Consider the following 21,979-nt stretch of genomic DNA (forward strand, 5'->3'; position numbering starts at 1 on the left):
TATGTCCCAGACTAGGATCGCCACACTTAGCAAATAAAAATACAGGACGTCTGCCGGGCGCGGTGACTCACGCCTGTAATCCCAGCACTTTGGGAGGCCGAGGCAGGCGGATCACGAGGTGAGGAGTTCGAGACCAGCCTGACAAATATGGTGAAACCCCGTCTCTACTAAAAATATAAAAATTACCTGGGCGTGGTGGCGCATGCCTGTAAGCCCAGCTACTCAGGAGGCTGAGGCAAGAGAATCACTTAAACCGGGGAGGCGGAGGCTGCAGTGAGCCGAGATCGCTCCATTGCACTCCAGTTTTCCAGCCTGGGTGACAGAGCGAGACTCCGTCCCCCACAAAAGAAAAAGAAAGAAAAAAGAAAGCTCAGTTATATGTAAACTCAAGAAAAACAAGGAGACCGGGCGCGGTGGCTCACACCTGTAATCCCAGAACTCGGGAGGCCGAGGCAGGCGGATCACCTGAGGTCGCGTGTTTCAGACCAGCCTGGCCAACATGGTGAAACCCCATCTCTACTAAAAATACAAAAATTATCCAGGCATGGTGGCGCGTGCTTGTAATCCCAGCTACTCGTGAGGCTGAGGTAGGAGAATCGCTTGAACCGGGGAAGCCGAGGTTGCAGTGAGCCGAGACCTGCCAACGCACTCCAGCCTTGCCTGGGCAACAGAGTGAGACTCTGTCTCAAAAAAAAAAAAAAGAAACAAAAAGAAAGGCCGGGCGCGGTGGCTCACGCTTGTAATCCCAGCACTTTGGGAGGCCGAGGCGGGCGGATCACGAGGTCAGGAGATCGAGACCACGGTGAAACCTCGTCTCTACTAAAAATACAAAAAATTAGCCGGGCATGGTGGCAGGCGCCTGTAGTCCCAGCTACTCGGAGAGGCTGAGGCAGGAGAATGGCGTGAACCCGGGAGGCGGAGCTTGCAGTGAGCTGAGATCGCGCCACTGCACTCCAACCTGGGTGACACAGCGAGACTCTGCCTCAAAAAAAAAAAAGAAAAAAAAAAGAAAAACAAGAAATTAGTATCAATGTGTCCTATATTTCCTGTACTTTAACGAAACGTTACGTAAGTACATTTCATATAAATGAGTTTTAATATTAATATGTCTACAATGTAACCATGTGCCAGAATAGTAGGGTTCCACACATACTCGTTTTGTATCTGAAAATCAGGTGGGGGTGAGATCATGATGCAAGGAGGGTCCTCAGCTCTGTGACTGAGCTCAGGGTAGCTGAAGCTGCTCATTGCTGAAGAAGAAGCAGGAGAGTGAGCTAAGGAGGGAGAGGAGGACCCACTTCCAGGGGCCTGGGCCTGACCACCATGCATCTGCTGAGCAGCTGTTTATTGAGGGCCTATGTGTACCAGGCACTGTTCTGGACACTGGGGTGGGAGCACGTCAGTGAGAGGGAGTGATAGGGCTTTAGCCCCTTGGAAGCCCATGTTCATGGGGCAAACACCAGTAAACAAAGCAGATGCTTCATAGAAATATAAATACCTAGAGGAAAATAAAACGGGGCCTGGAGATTAAGAGTCCCAGGAGTGGCAGGGAGGGGAGGGGCTGCCTCAGCTGGATAATCAGAGCCGTGCCTCTGCATCTTCTGCTGCTGGCGGCTGGTCGCTGGAATGTTGTGTGTGAATGCCACTTTGTGCAGAAACCACTATGGGAAAAACCAAATTAGGGTGCTAAGGGCTTATTATTCCCCTTCTTGAAAATTAGGCACTTGTAATGACATGGTTCATTTTCTTGGTAGCTGAAATTGGCGTGGCCCTTTGGGGCAGTGAAGACTCATGTGTGCATTTATAACTGCCACCCATTTGGGAAATCTCCCTTGAGAGAACACTGACTTAGTCTGTCTCTAGAGTCTGGATCTAGACACCATCATAGGCCACCTGGTAACTCTAGATCCATTGGGAAGCAGCCTGGTGTCTCGCAGAGGTTTCAGTTTTGTTGTTGTTGGTGGTGGTTTTTTTTTTTGAAAAAGAGTCTCGCTCTTGTTGCCCAGGCTGGAGTGCAAAGGCATGATCTTGGCTCACTGCAACCTCCGCCTCTCAGGTTCAAGTGATTCTGCTTCCTAAGCCTCCAGAGTAGCTGGGATTACAGGTGCCCACCACCACACTCAGCTAATTTTTTGTATTTTTAGTAGAGACGGGGTTTTACCATGTTGGCCAGGCTGGTCTCGAACTCCTGACCTCAGGTGATCCACCTGCCTCGGCCTCCTAAAGTGCTGGGATTACCAGCGTGAGCCACCATGCCCGGCCCAAAATTTTTTTAAGCAGTAGAAATCTTCATCCCAAATTAAATCTTACTCAAAATCCCAATTAAAAAAAAGTAAATCAGCTAAAAGCAGAACTGTTATGGGTGCCAGGGGCTAGAAGAAGGGGCAAGGAGAATTCTTTTGGGGGTGATGAAAAGATGCTGGAATTAGATTCTGGTGATGATTGCACAATCCGGAGAATGTACCAAAAACTACTGAATTGTAAAAGGTTCGGCTGGGCACAGTCACTCACGCCTGTAATCCAAGCACTCTGGGAGGCTGAGGTGGGCAGATCACTTGAGGTCAGGAGTTCAAGACCAGCCTGGCTGACATGGTGAAACCTCGTCTTTACTAAAAAATTTTAAAAATTAGCTGAGCATGGTGGTGGGTACCTGTAATCCCAGCTACTCTGGAGGCTGAGGCAGGCAAATTGCTTGAACCTGGGAGGCCGAGGTTGCAGTGGGTGGAGATTGTGCCATTGCACTCCAAACTGGGCGACAAAGTGAGACTCCATTTCAAAAAAAAAAAAAAAAAGAAGGGTGAATTTTATGCTGTGTGAATTGTATCTCAATAAAAATGTTATTTTGGCCAAGTGCAATGGCTTATACCTGTAATGCCAGCACTTTGTGAGGCCAAGATGGGAGGATCCTTTAAGCCCGGGAGTTTGAGACCAGCCTGGGCAACATGACGAAACCCCATCTCTACAAAAAAGTAGAAAAATCAGCCAGGCATGGTGGCTATTTCTGTAGTCTCAGCTCCTCAGGAGGCTGAGTCAGGAGGATGACTTGAGCCCAGGAGTTCAAGGCTGCAGTCAGCTATGATGCACAGCCACTGCACTCCAGCCTGGGCAACAGAGTGAGACCTCATGTCTAAAAAAAAATGCAGAACTGTTTGAGTTGAAGCTGTGGGAGAAGACCGAGAATCCCAGTTTAAAGGACCCCTCTTTGAAACTTTCCAAGGAGGACCACATGTGGCCTCCTTACACTCAAAAATCAACTCCAGACGGAACTGGGCCCCATCTCTACAAAAAATTTAAACATTAGCCTGGCATGGTGGCACATGCCTGTAGTCCCAGCTACTTGGGAGGCTGAGGTGGGAGGATTGCTTGAGCCCAGGAGTTTGCCAGCCTGGGTGACAGAGTGAGACCTCATCCCTGAAAAGAAAAAAAAAAAAAAAAAAGGAAAAAAAAGCTCACCAAGCCTACCCCAAGCTTAGAAAGATACTACCCTCTTACATACATGGGGCTAACCAATGTGAAGAAACGTGCCATCTGACTAGTGATCAGGGACACACAAATCAAGAACATGGTGAGGTTTTTTGTTGTTGTTGTTTGTTTGTTTTGGAGACAAAGTCTTGCTCTGTCACCCAGGCTGGAGTACAGTGGCACGACCTTGGCTCACTGCAACCTCTGCCTCCCAGGTTCAAGCGATTCTCCTGCCTCAACCTCCCAAGTAGTTGGGACTACAGGCATGTGCCAACACGCCCAGCTAATTTTTGTATTTTTAGTAGAGATGGGATTTCACCATTTTGGCCAGGATGATCTCGATCTCTTGACCTCATGATCCGCCCACCTCAGCCTCTCAGAGCGCTGGGATTATAGGCGTTAGCCATCATGCCCAGCCTCCTCAGTTCGCTTTTTAGTGTGGTATTTTCTCCAAAGTGATAAGGTCTGGAATAATTCATATACCACTAAGTTAATTCTTTTTTTTTTTTTCTTTTTTGAGATGGAGTCTCGCTCTGTTGCCCATGCTAGAGTGCAGTGGCGCGATCTTGGCTCACAGCAACCTCCACCTCCCAGCTTCAAGTAATTTTCCTGTCTCAGCCTCCTGAGTAGCTGGGACTACAGGCGTGTGCTACTATGCCTGGCTAATTTTTGTATTTTTAGTAGAGATGAGGTTTCACCATGTCATCCAGGCTGGTCTTGAACTCCTGACCTTGGGTGATCTGCCTGCCCTGGCCTCCCAATGTGCTGGGATTATGGCATGAGCCACTGCACCTGCCCATATTTTGCTTTTTGCTTACCCGTCCCTTCACCTTGCTTCTGCTTTTACTCAGTTTGCCGTTTATTTAACCTCCAATTCCCTCTATTTTCCTGCCTCACAGCCGCATCTCCTGGGGTTGTGAGCACTATGTTAGGGAGTCACTTTGCAGCCTACCCTCCACCCTCCGCCTGGAACTGGCCTTCCTGACCACAGAAACGCACCAGCTTAGCCTGGGCCAGCCCTCTGGGGGCTGAACATGCTTTACCCTTGCCTGGGACCCTCTGGGAGCCCCCAGGCAGGAGGTGTTAACCCAGGGCCACTGAAGCTCTGGGGATGTCCCCATCTCCAAACACTGCCAACTGAGGCAGGAGGGCTCAGGAGATTCTTCGCCTCTTGTACCCTCCTGGGGCCTCTCCAAAACCATTGACCTGGGGACCCTGAGTGCAGCTGCTCCTGGGTTTGCAGAGTCCCTGAGGACACAGTCAGGACTCATCAACCTCCCTCCCTGAAGTCTACAGATGAGACCTGGAGGCTGTTACCCCTGGCCTGGGCAGAGGCAAAGAAACCACAGGGGGAGGAAGTACAAGTTTTAATGGCCCTGGGACTGAGTGGCCACTGTTCTCCCAGGGCCTGGATGCCTGGGGCTCCAGCTGTGTCCCCAGCCCCCAGGTCCTGGATTAAGGGGTGAGCTCCCAGATGAAAGCCCCCATCACTGTTGGAAGCAGCCCACACGGGGGCTGCCGTTGCTGGCTGTCAGCACACCAAAGACATGTTGCTGTGCTCCCTGCTTCCTGCCCTTGTGGAATCTCTCTCTGGGGCTGCTGTTCCTGGCCCAGTAGGCTGGCGGTTGCCAGGGAAGAGCCCCCGCTTTGATTGTCCAGGGGACGTGGTGGTCAGGGCCAGCTTCTCCATCTTCCACCTGTACAACGTCACCCTGTTTGATTTCACTGCTCCACCAGCTGGCTTGGAGTCTTCAAGGTAAGCAGCTACCAGGGTATTTGGTGGAGAGCCCCTGAAGGCTGGGGCACCTTCAGGAGTGTCCCTCTAAAGCCTCAGGCAGCAGCTGATTCTCAGAATCCCACCTGGATGGCCGGGACTCATCCTGTCTGTCTGGATCCTGGTCAGCCTGGCTCACTGGCCCTGCCTTAGCACCTCACTCCGTTTTTCCTTCTTGCTTTCTGTCTCTGTATGAAGCATGGGTTGCTTGTCTCCTCATTGTGCTGCAGCGACTGCACAGGTGAGGCAGAGATTCTCCCCTCTCTTGTCCACCGCCAACCCTTGGTGCTTAGAGCAGTGCTAGGCACAGGTAAGTGTGTCTGTTGAATGAACAAGTGTTTGTGGAATGAACAAATCTCTTCATGAGTTGATCAGCCCAGGGAATTCCTCTTTACCTGTGTGTGCCATCACCCATTTCTGTCCCAGGTTCCCAAACTGTCTCTGAAGACAGTTCTTCACATAGTCCCTCCAGTGATTTTTTTCTTTTTTAAAAAATGAATATGTTTACCATTTTACTTTATTTTATTTTTGGAGACAGGGTCTGGCTCTGTTGCCCAGGCTGGAGTGCAGGGACTCGATCACAGCTCACTGCAGCCTTGACCTCCTAGCTCAAGTGATCCATCTCAGCTTCTGAGTAGCTGGCACCACAGATTCATGAGACCAGACTAGGCTAATTTTTTAATTTTTTATTTAGTTTTCATTTTCTGTAGAGACAGAGTCTCACGTTGTGACCTAGGCTGGTTTCTAACTCCTGGGTTCAAACAATCCTCCCGCCTCAGCCTCCCAAAGTGCTGGGACTATGGGCCAGAGCCACCATGGCTGGCTTGTTTACCTTTATTTAAACATTGCCAGAATGTTTTCCAAAGCAACCGTATCATTTTGCATTCTCACCAGACATGCATAAGACTTCCAGTCACTCCACTTGCCATCACTTGATATTGCCAGGTTATTTTTTTCTAATCGATGAATAATAATTGTATATATTTATGGGGTACAATATGATGTCTCGATATATGTATACATTATGGAATGATTAAATTGGGCTAATCAACATATCCATCTCCTCACATCCTTATCATTTTTTGCAATGTGAACATTTAAGATATGATCTTGGCTGGGCGCGGTGGCTCACGCTTGTAATCCCAGCACTTTGGGAGGCCGAGGCGGGCGGATCACGAGGTCAGGAGATCGAGACCACAGTGAAACCCCGTCTCCACTAAAAATACAAAAAAATTAGCCGGGTGTGGTGGCGGGCGCCTGTAGTCCCAGCTACTCGGAGAGGCTGAGGCAGGAGAATGGCGTGAACCCAGGAGGCAGAGCCTGCAGTGAGCCGAGAGTGTGCCACTGCACTCCAGGCTGGGCGACAGAGCGAGACTCCGTCTCAAAAAAAAAAAAAAAAAAAAAAAAAGATATGCTCTTTTTGCAGTTTTGAAATAAACATTAATTATTAATAACTACAGTCTCCATGCTCTGCAATAGATCTGGAAACCTATGCCTCCTTGTCTAACTAAAACTTGGAGCCCTTGGACCAGCATGTCCCACCCCCCACCCCTTTTTGTCTGTTCTGCCCATTCAGCTATGCACATGTCATGATCAGTGCAAGGTCAGAGATAACCAGGTCCACACGTTTGTGTCTTTCCGCGATGTCAGGTGTTTACTGATGTTATTTCTTTTCTTTTCTTTTCTTTTCTTTGAGACAAAGTCTCGCTCTTGCCCCCAGGCTGAAGTATGATGGTGCGATCTTGGCTCACTGCAACCTCCACCTCCCGGGTTCAAGCGATTCTCTTGCCTCGGCCTCCTGAGTAGCTGGGATTACAGATGCCCTCCACCATACCTGGCTAATTTTTGAATTTTTAGTAGAGATAGGGTTTCACCATGTTGGCCAGGCTTGTCTAGAATTCCTGACCTCAGGTGATCCGCCCGCCTTGGCCTCCTAAAGTGCTGGGATTACAGGTGTCAGCCACCTCGCCTGGCCTACTGATGTATTTCAATCACAAAAGCCATGAGCTAGGTGGAGTTCGCAAGGATCCAATTATCCTTTGTGCTTCTCATTCACTTGGTAGTCAGAGCCACAGGCATGGAGGCTCAAGCCACTCCACAAGTCAGTCACTTAATATAGAAATGTTACAGGTTAGACATTCCACAACCAACAAAGTGACATTTAACATCAAGAGGAAAAAGAGATAGGAGAAAGAGTTAAGGAACCAGTTCAGAGGCATCGAAGAAGACAAAAGGCATCCTGGTCTGGGCCAGGTGGTGGGTGGGTGGGTGGTCTGCGAGGTCGGTGGTCTGCGAGGTCGGTGGTCTGTGAGGTCGGTGGTCTGTGAGGTCGGTGGTCTGCGAGGTCGGTGGTCTAAGAGGTTGGTGGTCTGCGAGGTCGGTGGTCTGTGAGGTCGGTGGTCTGCGAGATCAGTGGTCTGCCATCCTGCAAGGAAATCTTTGGGGTGGCAGAGCCTTTGGCCACAGAGGCTGAGTTATCATGAGTGACTGCAAAACAGTGTCAGTTAAAACAGCCATTTTGAGCTCCTGAAGGCCCAATTTTCTTTTTCTTTTCTTTTTTTTTTTTTTTTTTGAGACGGAGTCTCGCTCTGTCGCCCAGGCTGTAGTGCAGTGGCGCAATCTTGGCTCACTGCAAGCTTCGCCTCCCGGGTTCACGCCATTCTCCTGCCTCAGCCTCTCCGAGTAGCTGGGACTACAGGCGCCCGCCACCACGCCCGGCTAATTTTTTGTATTTTTTTTAGTAGAGACGGGGTTTCACCGTGGTCTCGATCTCCTGACCTCGTGATCCGCCCGCCTCGGCCTCCCAAAGTGCTGGGATTACAAGCGTGAGCCACCGCGCCCGGCCTTCTTTTTTTTTCTTTTTTTTTAAGACAAAGGTTTTGTTCTGTCACCCGGGCTGGTGTGCAATGGCACAATCTCGGCTCACTGCAACCTCTGCCTCCCGGGTTCTTGTGATTCTCCTGCCTCAGCCTACCGAGTAGCTGGGATTACAGGTGCACACCACCATGCCTGGCTAATTTTTTTGTATTTTTATTAGAGATGGGGTTTCACTACATTGGCCAGGCTGATTTCGAACTGCTGACCTCAAGTGATCCGCCTGCCTCGACCTCCCAAAGTGCTGGGATTACAGGCATGAGCCACCGCGCCCGAGAAGGCCTAATCTTTTATAGTCATAGAGTAGTCCTCTGGTGAGAACTGATAGTGGAAGAGTGTGCTTGTGTCCTTAGCTGGTTAGGTGCAGTCTTTATTATTTGTTTATTAAACAGAACATCCTGTCCTTGATGGCAGAGTGTCGTATGAAATATAAAACGGAGTCCTTTGCTAAGATGTAGTTATGTCAAGTGTGATGTATAGGCTACATCATGCACAAGTGCTTGTGGAGACTTGTGTCCTCATCCCCTTTGAGTGTGCATAACCCTGCATAAGCCACAGCCTCTGCAGCTACAGCGCGGTTAAGCCTGGGCTTCTCCTTCCCTCAGCATTTCCACCTGGGGCTACTGGGCAAGGATTCACATTTGACATGAAGGAGATCAACAGGGACGCCCACCTGCTCCCCAGTCTCAGGCTGGGCTTCTCCATCCAGAGCTCCGGGTGAGAGGTAAAGCCAGCTGGGCTTCTGGGTAGGGTGGGGACTTGGAGAACTTTTCTGTCTAGGTAAAGGATTGTAAGTGCACCAATCAGCACTCTGTCAAAACGGACCAATCAGCTCTCTGTAAAATGGACCAATCAGCAGGATGTGGGTGGGGCCAGATAACAGAATAAAAGCAGGCCACGGGAACCAGTAGCAGCAGCCTGTTTGGCTCCCCTTCTGGTTTGTGGATGCTTGTTGTTTTAATCTTTGCAATAAATGTTGCTGATGCTCCCTCTTTGGGTCTGTACTACTTTTGTGAGCTGTAACACTAACTGCAAAGGTCTGGGGCTTCATTTCTGAAGCCAGCAAGACCATGAACCCAACGGGAGGAATGAACAACTCCAGACAAGAACTGTAACACTCACCGTGAGGGTCCTTAGCTTCAATGTTGAAGTCCGCTAGACCAAGAACCCGCTGGAAGGAACCAATTCTGGACAGAGGAGGACTCCGTGCACGCAGCCCTCCGTGAGACCATGAGCTTTCTCACCTGGCAGGAGGAGCCCATCCCCAGCTACACGTGTGGGCCCAGCGCTCCCCGAGGTGCCTTGGAGAAACATGCTTGGCGTTGTCTGTGTCAATGGCCAGGCTCCTGGGGCTCTACAATTTTCCCCAGGTAAGTACCCAGAACCTTGCCCTCCCCTAATATTTGCTGTTGTATTGGCCACAATGGTGGTGATGCTGAGGCCCTACCGCGGAGGGGCCTGGCTCCTCGCCAATGCCCTACAGCCTGACGCCATCCTCCCCCTCACCATGACCTTCCTGTAAAAATAATCGCTGCTGCATTCACCAGGACACTGAGGTTTAGGGAACCAGCAATGACACGTTGCAGCTCACCCAGCCCTGGGGCGCTGAAGCTGGGTTTTGAATCCAGGCCATAGGGCTTGTGCCGCCAGCCTCTGCCCGGCCCCGCCCCGCTCCGCCCCGCCCCGCTGGGGCCTCCTGACTCTCAGGCCCTCGGTGTCATTCCCATAATAGAAGCTATGTCTAGGGGCCACCTTTTCTTTTCTGCCTATTTTATTTTATGTATGTATGTGTGTGGATTGAAATGGAGTCTTGCTGTTGCCCAGGCTGGAGTGCAGTGGCACGATCTCAGCTCACTGCAACCTCCGCCTCCCAGGTTCAAGAGATTCTCCTGCCTCAGCCTCCCGAGTAGCTGGACTTACAGGCGCCCGCTACCACCCCTGGCTAATTTTTGTATTTTTAGTGGAGAAGGTGTTTCACCATGTTGGCCAGGCTGGTCTGGAACTTCTGTCTTTAGGTGATCTGTCCACTTCCGCCTCCCAAAGTGCTGGGATCACAGGCATGAGCCACTGCGCCCGGCCATTTTAATTTTTTTAGAGATGGGGTCTCTGTTGCTCAGGCTGGAGTGCAGCGGCATGATCACGGCTCACTGCACCCTCGACTTCTGGGCTCAAGCAGTCCTCCTGCCTGAGATACAATCCACATACCACACAACTCACTCATGGCTTTTGATATGTTTGAGTTATGCAGCCATCCCCACAGTCAATTTGAGAACATTTTCATCACCCCACAAGGAAACCCCTTTAGCCAGCAGTTCCCATCAGCTCCACCCCTCCCCCCCCCACACCGGCAACCACTAATGTATGTTCTGTCTGTACAGATTTGCTTTTTCTGGACACTTTCTATAAATGGAATCATACGCTGTATGGTCCTTTGTGGCTGGTTTTTCTCACTATGTGTAGTTTCAAGGTTCATCCACGTTGCAGCCTGTGTCAGAGCGTCGTTCCTTTCTGTTGATTAATTTTCCATCATAGGCTGGGCGTAGTGGCCCTGTGGGAGGCCAAGGTGGGAGGATTGCTTGATGTCAGGAGTTCAAGACCAGCCTGGGCAACATAGGGATACTCCATCTCTACAGAAAAAAAAAAAAATAGCTAGGTGTAGTGGCATGCACCTGTGGTCCTGGGTACGCAGAAGGCTGAGGCAGGAGAATCACTTTGAGTCTGGGGCGGGGTTGGGCGGGAGGGTGGGTCAAGGCTGCAGTTGAACTATAACCGTACCACTACACTCCAGCTTGGGCAAACAGTGCAAGACCCTGTCTCAAAAAAAAAAAAAAAAATCCGTTTTATGAATAGAGCATGTTGTGTGTATCCATTTATCAATTGATGGATATTTGAACTGTTTCCATTTTGGGCCTATTGTGATAGGGCTGCTATGAACCCTATGTATCTGTTTTTGTGTGTATGTTCGGTATGTTTTCAATTCTCTTGGTTATATTGGTGGAATTTCTGGGCCAAATGTTCATGCTATGATTATCTGAGGAGCTGCTGGAGTGTTTTCCAAAGCAGCGCACCATTTTACATTCCCACCAGCATTGTATGACGAGTCCAATTTAATAGATTCATCTTCGACTGAGAAACCTGTAAATTTGGGTTTACAGAATTCCTCTGCCCTTGAACACCTTAAATTTGCAAAGTTTGCTGGCCTGCTGGGGGGAGAGGCCTGCCTTCCTACCTGTGAAGCAGCGGGGGCCCTGTAAATCACAGAACAGATTGGAAGGGTCTTCCTGGGGGGCTTTGTGAATGTTGAGGCCACAAAGAAAGCTCACCCCTTCATCCCTTACTCCTTCAGGGCGGGTTGTCATGTATTGGGGAGTTTATTCAGACGTCTGACACTTTAGGTATGGGCTTGATCACACAATTAGTCCAGTCCTATCCTGATAAAAAGGAGAGTTGATTCCTATAGAACCTCTGCAAATAACCACATAGCTATTCTAGGTGCTTTTAACCCCAAAGTATCAAGCCAGGCTGATTTTTCCAAGAATTCACCTTGATTACCTCCAACTTGGATTCTTACATAAAATGCTTCTGAACTAGAAGTTTCTATATGTAGACTTTCTTTTCTTTCCTTTTAATTCAAGCACATTTAAAGGATTAGAAACTCAATTTTTCTTTTTTCCTTTTTTAATTTTTTTGAGACGGAGTCTAATTCTTGTCACCCAGGTTGGAGTGCAGTGGTGCGATCTCGGCTCACTGCAACCTCTGCCCCCTAGGTTCAAGCGATTCTCCTGCCTCAGCCTCCCAAGTAGCTGGGACCACAGGTGCCCGCTAACATGACCGGCTAATTTTTGTATTTTTAGTAGAGATGGGGTTTCACTATGTTGCCCAGTCTGGTCTCAAACTCCTGACCTTAGGTGATCCACCCGCCTCAGCCTCCCAAAGTGCTGGGATTACAGGCATGAGGCACTGCGCCTGGCCTCCCCACCCTTTTTTTTTTTTAAAGAAAAACTCTCCCTGTGTTGTCCAGGCTGGTCTGCAACTCCTGGGCTTCTGATCCACCTCAGCCTCCCAGTGTTGGGTTTACAGGCGTGAGCCACCGCGTGCAGCTGCAACTTCATTTCTTGACTGCAGCTCAAGAAGCTCTTGTTTTCCTGTATCTGTAGGGTTGCCAGATAAAACAGTACCCCCAGTGAAGTTTGGTTTTCGGGTAAAAAATGAATAGTTTTTTTTAGCAGAATTTGGTTCCAAATATTGCACAGGACATACAGGACATACTTAGCTAAAATATTATATATGAGTTTATCTGAAATTTAAACTTAATTGGGTATCCTGTGTTTTTATTTTCGAATCTGGCAGCACTGCCTGTTGCGTCAGCCTTATGGGTCTGTGTAAACCAATCAGACCAGAGCACCTTTCCGTTCAGACCCCGTAACCTTTGCATAGCCTATGTCCTTACTACCCTCTGGCAGTAGGAGAATGTTTTGCACCCACACAAGGAGCGTGTTAAAGACTCCGATCCAACAGACCCCAGAGACCGAGCAGTTTCATCCTGTGCCTCAGCCACAGGTCAGAAGCAAACACAGACACAAAACCCCGTTGACCCCGATTTCATAGAACCTTGTCTTCCGGGTCACGAAGAGTAGTCTTTTCATTGGCAAATCGACAAGCAGGCAAAAACTGACAAAGGTCACAGCGTGGCCAGACAGCACAAGTAGGTTCCAAGTCATTGCCACTGCCGGTGAAGAATCGTCTGTCCGCGCTGTGCGAACCGGAACTAGAATCCGAACCCCAGGCCCGGCACGGTGGCTCCCGCCTGCAGCCCCAGAGTTGTCGGCGCTGTGCAAACCGGAACTAGAATCAAATCCCCAGGCCTGCTGAGGCAGGAGGATCGCTTGAGCCCAGGAGTTTAAGACCAGGCTGGGAAACGTAGTGAGACCCCATCTCTACAAAATAGTAACTTTTTTTAACTGAGGGTGGTGGGTGGTGCACATCTGTAGTCCCCCTGAGGCAGGAAGATCTCTTGAGCCCAGTGGGTGGAGGATGTAGTGAGCTGTGTTCCTGCCACTGCACTCTAGCCTGGGTGACAGTGAGACCCTGTCTCAAAAAAACAACAAAAACCCAGCTTGGCAAAGAAGCAGAAACATAAGTTTGAAGTGGGCAAAACGAGAGGAATGAACATTAAGTTCAATTATTTCTTGGGGCTGGGTGCAGCGGCTCACAATTGTAATCCCAGCACTCTGGGAGGCTCAGGCGGGCCAATCATCTGAGGTCAGGAGTTCAAGACCAGCCTGGCCTCAAGTGATCTGCCCACTTCTGCCTCCCAAAGTGCTGGGATTACAGGTATGAGCCACTACATCTGGCCTTTTTCTTTCTTCCTTTCCTTTTCTCCTTTTTTTTTTTTTTTCTGTGCCTGCTTGGCTCACTCTCTCTCCCCTCTCTCCCTCCCTTCTTCCCTTCCTGCCTGCCTTCCCTCCCTTCTCTGTCTGTCTCTGTCTGTCTCTCTATCTCTCTCTGTGTCTCTCTGTGTCTCTGTCTCTGTCTCTGTCTCTTTGTGTCTGTCCGTGTCTGTCTTTCTGAGTGCCTCCGTGTGTCTCTGTCTCTGTGTATGTGTCTCTCTGTCTCGCTCTGTGTCTCTGTCTTTCTCTCTTTGTCTCTCTGTCTCTGTGTCTCTCTGTCTCTCTTTGTGTTTCTCTGTCTCTGTGTCTCTCTGTGTGTCTGTGTCTCTCTCTGTGTCTCTCCCTCTTTGTGTGTCTCTCTCTGTCTCTCTCTCTCTGTCTCTTTCTCTGTGTGTCTCTCTCTCTGTATCTCTTTAGAGCAGGGGTCTTCCTGTGTTGCCCAGGCTGGTCTCGATCTCCTGGGCTCTAGCAATCCTCCCACCTTGGCCTCCCAAAGCACTGGGATTATTATTATTATTTTTTTTAAATGGTAATAGTTTTATTTTATTTCAGGTGAGAAAGCAACACGTTCATTGCTAAAAATATATAAACTCAAACCATGCAAAAAAGAATAAAGCAGACACAAACATGATAGTTGTGTGAGGTAATGCATATGTTAATTAGCTAGAGTTAGTCATCCCAAAATGTATATATACTTCAAACATCGTGTTGTACATGTTAAATACATACACTTTTTTCTGTTAATTTTAAAAAAGAGGGCTGAGATCCCAGCACTTTGGGAGGCCAAGGCAGGAGGATCGCTTGAGGCCAGGAGTTCAAGACCAGCATGGGCAACAAAGTGAGACATTCTCCCCATCCTTGCTACCTAGCTAGCTAAATAAAAAATAATAATAAAATAAAACAAAAAGAATGTAGGCCAGGCACGGTGGCTCACTCCTGTAATCCCAGCACTTTGGGAGGCCGAGGAGGGCAGATCACCTGAAGTTAGAAGTTCGAGATCAGCCTGGCCAACACGGTAAAATCCCGTCTCTACTAAAAATACAAAAAGAAATTAGCCAGGCATGGTGGTGTGCACCTGTAATCCCTGCCACTCTGGAAGCTGAGGCAGAAGAATCATCCGAACCCGGGAGGTGGAGGTTGCAGTGAGCCCAGACTGCGCCACTGCACACCAGCCTGATGACAAAGGCTCTGTCTCCAAAAAAAAAAAAAAGTATATTAGTACGGCCTTTTGTTAAAATTGATAAACCAATATTGATATATTATTATTAACTAAAATCCAAATTTTATTCTACTGCATTTTAAAAACATTTTTAATATAACTCTATTGAGATATAATTTTTTTTTTTTTTGAGACAGAGTCTTGCTCTGTTGCCCAGGCTGGAGTGCAGTGGCGAGATCTCGGCTCACTGCAAGCTCCACCTCTTGGATTCATGCCATTCTCCTGCCTCAGCCTCTTGAGTAGCCGGGACCACAGGTACCCGCCACCACACCCGGCTAATTTTTTGTATTTTTAGCAGAGACGGGGTTTCACCGTGTTAGCCAGGGTGGTCTCGATCTCCTGGCATCGTGATCCACCCACCTCGGCCTCCCAAAGTGCTGGGATTACAGGCGTGAGCCACCACACCTGGCTAATTTTTGTATTTTTAGTAGAGACGGCATTTCACCATATTGGTCAGGCTGGTCTCGAGCTCCTGACCTCGTGATCTGCCTGCCTCGGTCTCCCAAAGTGCTGGGACTACAGGCTTGAGCCACTGTGCGTGGCCCATTATTACTTTTTAATTTTTTTCTTTGCTTTTACAAGCAGTTAACATTAGAACATTTTCATGGGCCCCTGCAAATATCACAGCCCTGGGTCTCCCATGCCTAATGGATACATTGGCCTTTCCTGAGGCAGCCCCTGCTCACCACGGTGGCTGAGGGCCTGATGCATTTTGCACAGGCCCTGGGACTGGCCCTGCCCATCTACAGCGTCATCCTTCTTTCCCCAGCTGCTTCGTCCTCTCAGGAACGTGCATTTCAAGACCCCTGATGGGACAGATCATGTTTGATGCCAACAGAGATTTAATTACAGAATTTGACATTGTCCATGGACAGAAGACCACTGAGGGCCGATTCCACTTTGTCCACATAGGCATAATCAACTCACGAGCCCCTCTGGGAGACAGAATGACAGTGCATGTGATGAAGGAGGACCTCCAGGTGAGTTTCCAGGGTGCAGAAATGACCCCAGTTCTGGTGTATTCGAGTCAGAAGGAAGCACAGAGGCCAGCGGTGTCCCTATTTGGTATATGAAATTGGTGCAGCTCTAAATTAGGCCAGTCATAACTCAGCTATGCTGTAGAGGGATACTCAGCCCTTCTCTGAGTGAGAGGAGCCGTTTACTCACCACCCAAAATGAAAATATTAGAGTCACACAAGCTGAATTAGAGCCTACATCAGGAGTTTCTTCTTTTTTTTTTTTTTTTTTTCTTTTTTTTTGAGACGGAGTCTCGCTCTGTCGCCCAGGCTGGAGTGCAGTGGCGCAATCTCGGCTCACTGCAAGCTCCGCCTCCCGGGTTCACGCCATTCTCCTGCCTCAGCCTCTCTGAGTAGCTGGGACTACAGGCGCCCGCCACCACGCCCGGCTAATTTTTTGTATTTTTGGTAGAGACGGGGTTTCACCGTGGTCTCGATCTCCTGACCTCGTGATCCGCCCGCCTCGGCCTCCCAAAGTGCTGGGATTACAAGCGTGAGCCACCGCGCCCGGCCTAGGAGTTTCTTCTGTAGTATTTTTCAGTGTGTTGGTATTCCAGGATCTGCCCAGTGAAGGTCAATAGTTTACCTGGGAATACACCCCGCCAAACACATAGTTAATCTATAATCTATAGAAACAATGCTTATCACTGATTTGCTGTCAATAAATATGTGGGTAAATCTCTGTTTGGGGCTCTCAGCTCTGAAGGCTGTGAGATCTCTGATTTCCCACTCCACACCTCTATATTTCTGTGTGTGTGTCTTTAATTCCTCTAGCACCGCTGGGTTAGGGTCTCCCCAACTGAGCTGGTCTCAGCACTTACTAACAGTGGCTGAAAGAGAAAGAATGAATAAAGGTCATTATTATTAGGGAAATGTTTTATTGAAATATATAGACAAATGCATAGATCATAAGCGTGCAGCCAAATGAATTCTCACCTGGCAAACATTCCGTGTCCCTGGTCGTCTCATCAAGAAACAGCACAACCTGGCCCCCCAAGAAGCTTTCATACCCCTCCCAGTCATTGTCTTCTCCCTGCGACCCATCCACCACCCTGACTTCTATTGGTGTCAGTGGGTTTTGCTTGATTTTTAAACGTCCTATAAGTGGAATCACACAGTGAATGTTCTTTTGTGTCTTGCTTTTTCCTCCCAGTTGTTTGTGAGATTCATCCTAGTGGTGGTTATGTGTGGTTGTGGCTCTCGTTCTAATGACTGGTGGGATCCCATTGTGTGGACGCACCACGGCTTCTTCATCCACCAACAGGGATGGGGGATTTGAGAAGCCTGCGGATCAGGGGCTGCAATGAGCAGTGTCTCGTTGTGTCTTTTGGGGATATACAGGTGAATTTCTGTTGGGTGTGGCATTGCTGGGCCACAGGTAGACATACCTGCAGCTTTTTTTTCTTTTTTCTTTTTTTTCTACTCTTGTCGCCCAGGCTGTAGTGCAGTGGTGTGAACATGGTTCACTGCAGCCTTGATCTCCTGGGCTCAAGAGATCCTCCCACCTCAGCCTCCCGAGTAGCTGGGACTACACGTGCATGCCACCCCACCATGCCTGGCTAATTTTTTAAAAAATTATTTTTGTAGAGACAGTGACTCATTATGTTGCCCAGGCTGTTCTTGAACTCCTGAGCTCAAGCAATCCTCCTGCCTCAGCTTCCCAAAGTGCAGGGATTATAGGCATGAGGCACTATGCCAGGCCATACCTGTGGCTTTAACAGACACTGGTGGTGGTTCCAGTTCACACTCCCACTGTGAGTGTAGGCAATGCCCAGTTGCTCCCTGCATTTGTTCCTACTGCTGCAGTAACAAATTACCACAAGCGTGTGAAACAAAGCACATTTCTTATGTCACAGTTTTTATGGTTCAAAAGTCTGTGTGCAGCCGAGAGTGGTGGCTCAGACCTGTAATCCCAGCACTTTGAGAGGCCAAGGTGGGAGGATCGCTTGAGCCCAGGAGTTCAAGACCAGCCTGGGCAACAGAGTGAAACCCCTGTCTTTACAAAAACAATAAAAAAAATTAGCTGGGTGTGGTGGTGCATGCCTGTAGTCCCAGCTACTCGGGAGGCTGAAGGGGGGAGATGGGAAGATGGCTTTACCTGAGAGGTGGAGTTTGCAGTGAGCTGTGATTGAGCCACTGCATTCCAGCCTGGGTGTCAAGAGTGAGACACTGTCTCAAAAAAAACAAAACAAAAAGAGTAGTTGTTGCTACTACTTGGAAACAATTAACCATTTAAAAAAACATGCAAACATGTATATGGGCTGTGTATTTTTCCTTGTGCCTCAGGATCTAATATGGCCCATCCCATCACCGGTATCTCAAAATTAGAAATCAGTGTGGGGGAAAGAAAGAGATCGGACTGTTACTGTGTCTGTGTAGAAAAAGGAAGACATAAGAAACTCCGTTTTGATCTGTACTAAGAAAAGTTCTTCTGCCTTGAGATGCTCTTAATCTGTAACCCTAGCCCCAACCCTGTGCTCACAGAAATGTGCTGTATTGACTCAAGGTTTAATGGATTTAGGGCTGTGCAGGATGTGCTTTATTAAAGATGTGTTTGCAGGCAGTATGCTTGGTAAAAGTCATGGCCATTCTCCAGTCTCGAGTACCCAGAGACACAGTGCACTGCGGAAGGCCGCAGGGACCTCTGCCCAAGAAAGCCTGGGTATTGTCTAAGGTTTCCCCCCACTGAGACAGCCTGAGATATGGCCTCGTGGGAAGGGAAAGACCTTACCGTCCCCCAGCCCAACGCCCGTAAAGGGTCTGTGCTGACGAGGATTCGTGAAAGAGGAAGGCCTCTTTGCAGTTGAGATAAGAGGAAGGCATCTGTCTCCTGCTCGTCCCTGGGAATGGAATGTCTTGGTGTAAAACCTGATCGTACATTCTATTTACTGAGATAGGAGAACACCGCCTTATGGCTGGAGGTGAGATGTGCTGGCGGCAACACTGCTGTTTACTACACTGAGATGTTTGTGTAAAGTCAAACATAAATCTGGCCTACGTGCACATCCAGGTGTGATACTGTACCTTGTTTTAATATGAATACTCTCCCTTAGCTGAGAAAGCTGGATGGACTCCATTTGGCTCCTTCATTTGCAAGACATCAAGGGCTCCTTACCCACTCCCTTCCTCAAGGACTTAACTTGTGCAGGCTGACTCTCAGCATATCAAAGAGTGCAATTAACTGATAAGGTAATGTGGCAGGCTCTGTCTGCAGTTCCCAGGAATTCGCTCGCGTGATAGTACCCTAAAGCCCCCGCGTTTGTGTCCAGCAGATAGCACCCAGAGACCCTGCACCTATCACCTTGTGATGAATTTAAAGCCCCTGTACCTGGAACTGCTTGTTTTCCTGTAACCATTTGTCTTTTTAACTTTTTTTTTGCCTGTTTTACTTCTGTAAGATTGCTACAGCTAGGTTCCCCTCCTCAAAACCAAAGTGTAAAAGAAAATCTCGCCCCTTCTTCGGGGCCGAGAGAATGTTGAGCACTAGCCATCTCTCGGTCACCGGCTAATAAAGGACTCCAAGTGTGGCGTTTCTCTGTAACTCCCTTGGTTACATCACAGTCACATCACCTTTCCTTAAACTTATTTATGACAGAGTCCTTTGCTCACATGTTTTCCTGCTGACCCTCTCCCCACCATTACCCTATAGTCCTGCCACATCCCCCTTGCCAAAATAGTAGAGATAGTGATCAATAAATACTGAGGGAACTCAGAACAGTGCTGGTGTGGGTCCTCTATATGCTGAGTGCTGGTCCCCTGGGCCCACTTTGCTTCCTCTGTACTTCGTCACTTTATACTTCCTCTATACTTTGTCCTTTATACTGTGTCTTATTTCTTTTCTCAGTCTCTCCTCTCCACCTTGTGAGAAATACCCACAGGTGTGGAGGGGCAGGCCTCTTTCAATCAGTAATGAATCGATGTGAAACGCTGGTAAGGCTTGTTTAGTGCATAGGGAGCCTTCCTTCACATGGCTGGTGTCATTACGACCCTGTGGCAGACGCAGGGATGTGTCTCCCACAGATACGAAGAGATGTCTTCCGTGCCCAGAGGAGCCGTACTCGAGCTGCACCAGAGATGGCTGCCTGCCCAGGACAGAGATCTTCCTGGCCTTTGACGACCCCCTGGGACTCATGCTGGCCTTGGTGGCACTCATGCTGGCCAGCCTGGCAGTGCTGGTCCTCGGACTGTTCCTGAAGCACCGAGACACACCTGTGGTCAGGGCCAACAACAGAGCTCTCGGCTCCTCATGCTCACCTCCCTGGCCCTCTGTGCCATCTGTCCCTTGCTCTTCCTTGGTTGTCCCACAGCTGCCACCTGCCGCTTCTGCCAGACCACAATTGCTGTTGTGTTTACCATGGCTGTCTCCTCCGTCCTGGCCGAGACCCTCACTGTGGTCCTGGCCTTCAGGGTCACCAGGCCAGGTGACAGGGTCTGGGTGTGCCTGGGACCTGGCGCTTCCACCTCGGTGGTCCTTGCTGCTTCCTTGGTGCAGGTTGTTCTCTGTGGCATCTGGTTGGGCACTTCTCCACCATTCCCAGATGGGGACATGGCCTCAGAGCCCAGCCACATTGTCATCCAATGCCAAGAGGGCTTTGCTGTCGCATCCTCCTGTGTGCTGGGCTACCTGGGCCTCCTGGCTGGGGGCACCTTCTTTGTGGCCTTCCTGGCCATGGGTCTGCCAGACACCTTCAACGAGTCCAAGTTCCTCACCTTCAGCATGCTGCTTTTCTGCAGCTTCTGGACAACCTTCCTACCCTGTACCACAGCGCACAGGGCAAGTCCACTGTGGCCATGGAGATCTTTTCCATCCTGGCTTCCATGGCAGGGCTGCTGGGTGGCATCTTCGCCCCAAGGGCTACATCATCCTGCTAAAGCCCGAGCGGACTGCCCCAGACCAGGTGAGGCGGGGACACCGGGATGGGTGGGACAGGTGGAGCCAGGAGCTCCTCAGATCTGCGCCATAAACCCACGTGAGCCAGGCCTTGTTGAAGATACCAGGGCCCCTGATTTGAGCTCTGGGCTTCTGTGTGGATTAAAAGAGCATTAAAGGATGGGCATGGTGGCTCACGCCTGTAATCCTACCGCTTTGGGAGGCAGAGATGGGCAGATCACTTGAGGTCAGGAGTTCAAGACCAGCCTGGCCAACATGGTGAAACCCTGTCTCTACTCAAAATACAAAAATTAGCCAGCTGTGGCATGCACCTGTAATCCCAGCAACTTGGGAGGCTGAGGCAGGAGAATCACTTGAACCTGGGTGGCAGAGGTTGCAGTGAGCCACCCAGATCGTGACATTGCACTCCAGCCTGGGTGACAGAGCAAGACTCCATCTCAAAAAAAAAAAAAAAAAAAATAGAATAAAAGATAAAATTCAACAATAAGAAAACAACCGATTTCAACCACTTTTTTTTTAAAGCCAAGCAAAATGTTTGAACACAGTTCACCAAAAAAGATACGCAAATGGCAAGGAAGCATATGAGAAGATGTTTAACGTTAGTAATTAGAGAAATCAAAATAAAACTACAGTGCAATACCAATACACACTTATTAGAATTGCAAAAAATAAATATCATACCGTGTTGCCAAGGATATGGCGGAATTACAACTCTTATACAGTCCTCGACCTACAAGACTTAGAATGGTTCAACTTACGATTTTTCAAAATTATGATGGTACACAAGCTATACAAATTCAGTACTCTCCTCCACTTGATGGGTTTATTTGGGTATTGTAAATCATTTGATTCATGGTATTTTCAATTTACAATGGGCTTATTTGGAACTAACCCTATCGTAGTTCAGGAGCATCTGTGCATTCCTGGTGGGAATGTGAAACGGTACAAACACTTTGGAAAACAAATGGACAGTTTTTTAAAATGCTGAACTTTCGTGGGGCATGGTGGCTCACGCCTGTAATCCCAGCACTTTGGGAGGCCGAGGTGGGCGGATCACGAGGTCAGGAGATCGACACCATCCTGGCCAACACGGTGAAACCCCGTCTCTACTAAAAATACGAAAAAATTAGCTAGGTGTGGTCGTGGGCGCCTGTAGTCCCAGCTACTCAGGAGGCTGAGGCAGAAGAATGGCGTGAACCCTGGAGGCAGAGGTTGCAGTGAGCCGAGATCGCGCCACTGCACTCCAGTCTGGGCGACAGAGCGAGACTCCATCTCATAAAAAAAAAAAAAAAAAGTTGAAGTTTCATTTCCTATATGATCCAGCCATTCTACTCCTAGGCATTTGTCCAACAG

At 49.0% G+C, this 21,979-nt stretch overlaps 1 protein-coding gene and 1 pseudogene across 1 annotated transcript in view; both read left to right on the forward strand.

Annotated features, from left to right (window-relative positions):
* Positions 1 to 21,979, forward strand: part of ZNF418 (zinc finger protein 418) — a 165,195-nt gene that overhangs the window by 48,928 nt on the left and 94,288 nt on the right. The gene's annotated exons all lie outside the window — the stretch shown is intronic.
* Positions 8,650 to 21,394, forward strand: LOC129459377 (vomeronasal type-2 receptor 116-like; annotated as a pseudogene).

This window comes from Symphalangus syndactylus, chromosome 13 (assembly GCF_028878055.3).
Source record: "Symphalangus syndactylus isolate Jambi chromosome 13, NHGRI_mSymSyn1-v2.1_pri, whole genome shotgun sequence".
NCBI lineage: Eukaryota > Metazoa > Chordata > Mammalia > Primates > Hylobatidae > Symphalangus > Symphalangus syndactylus.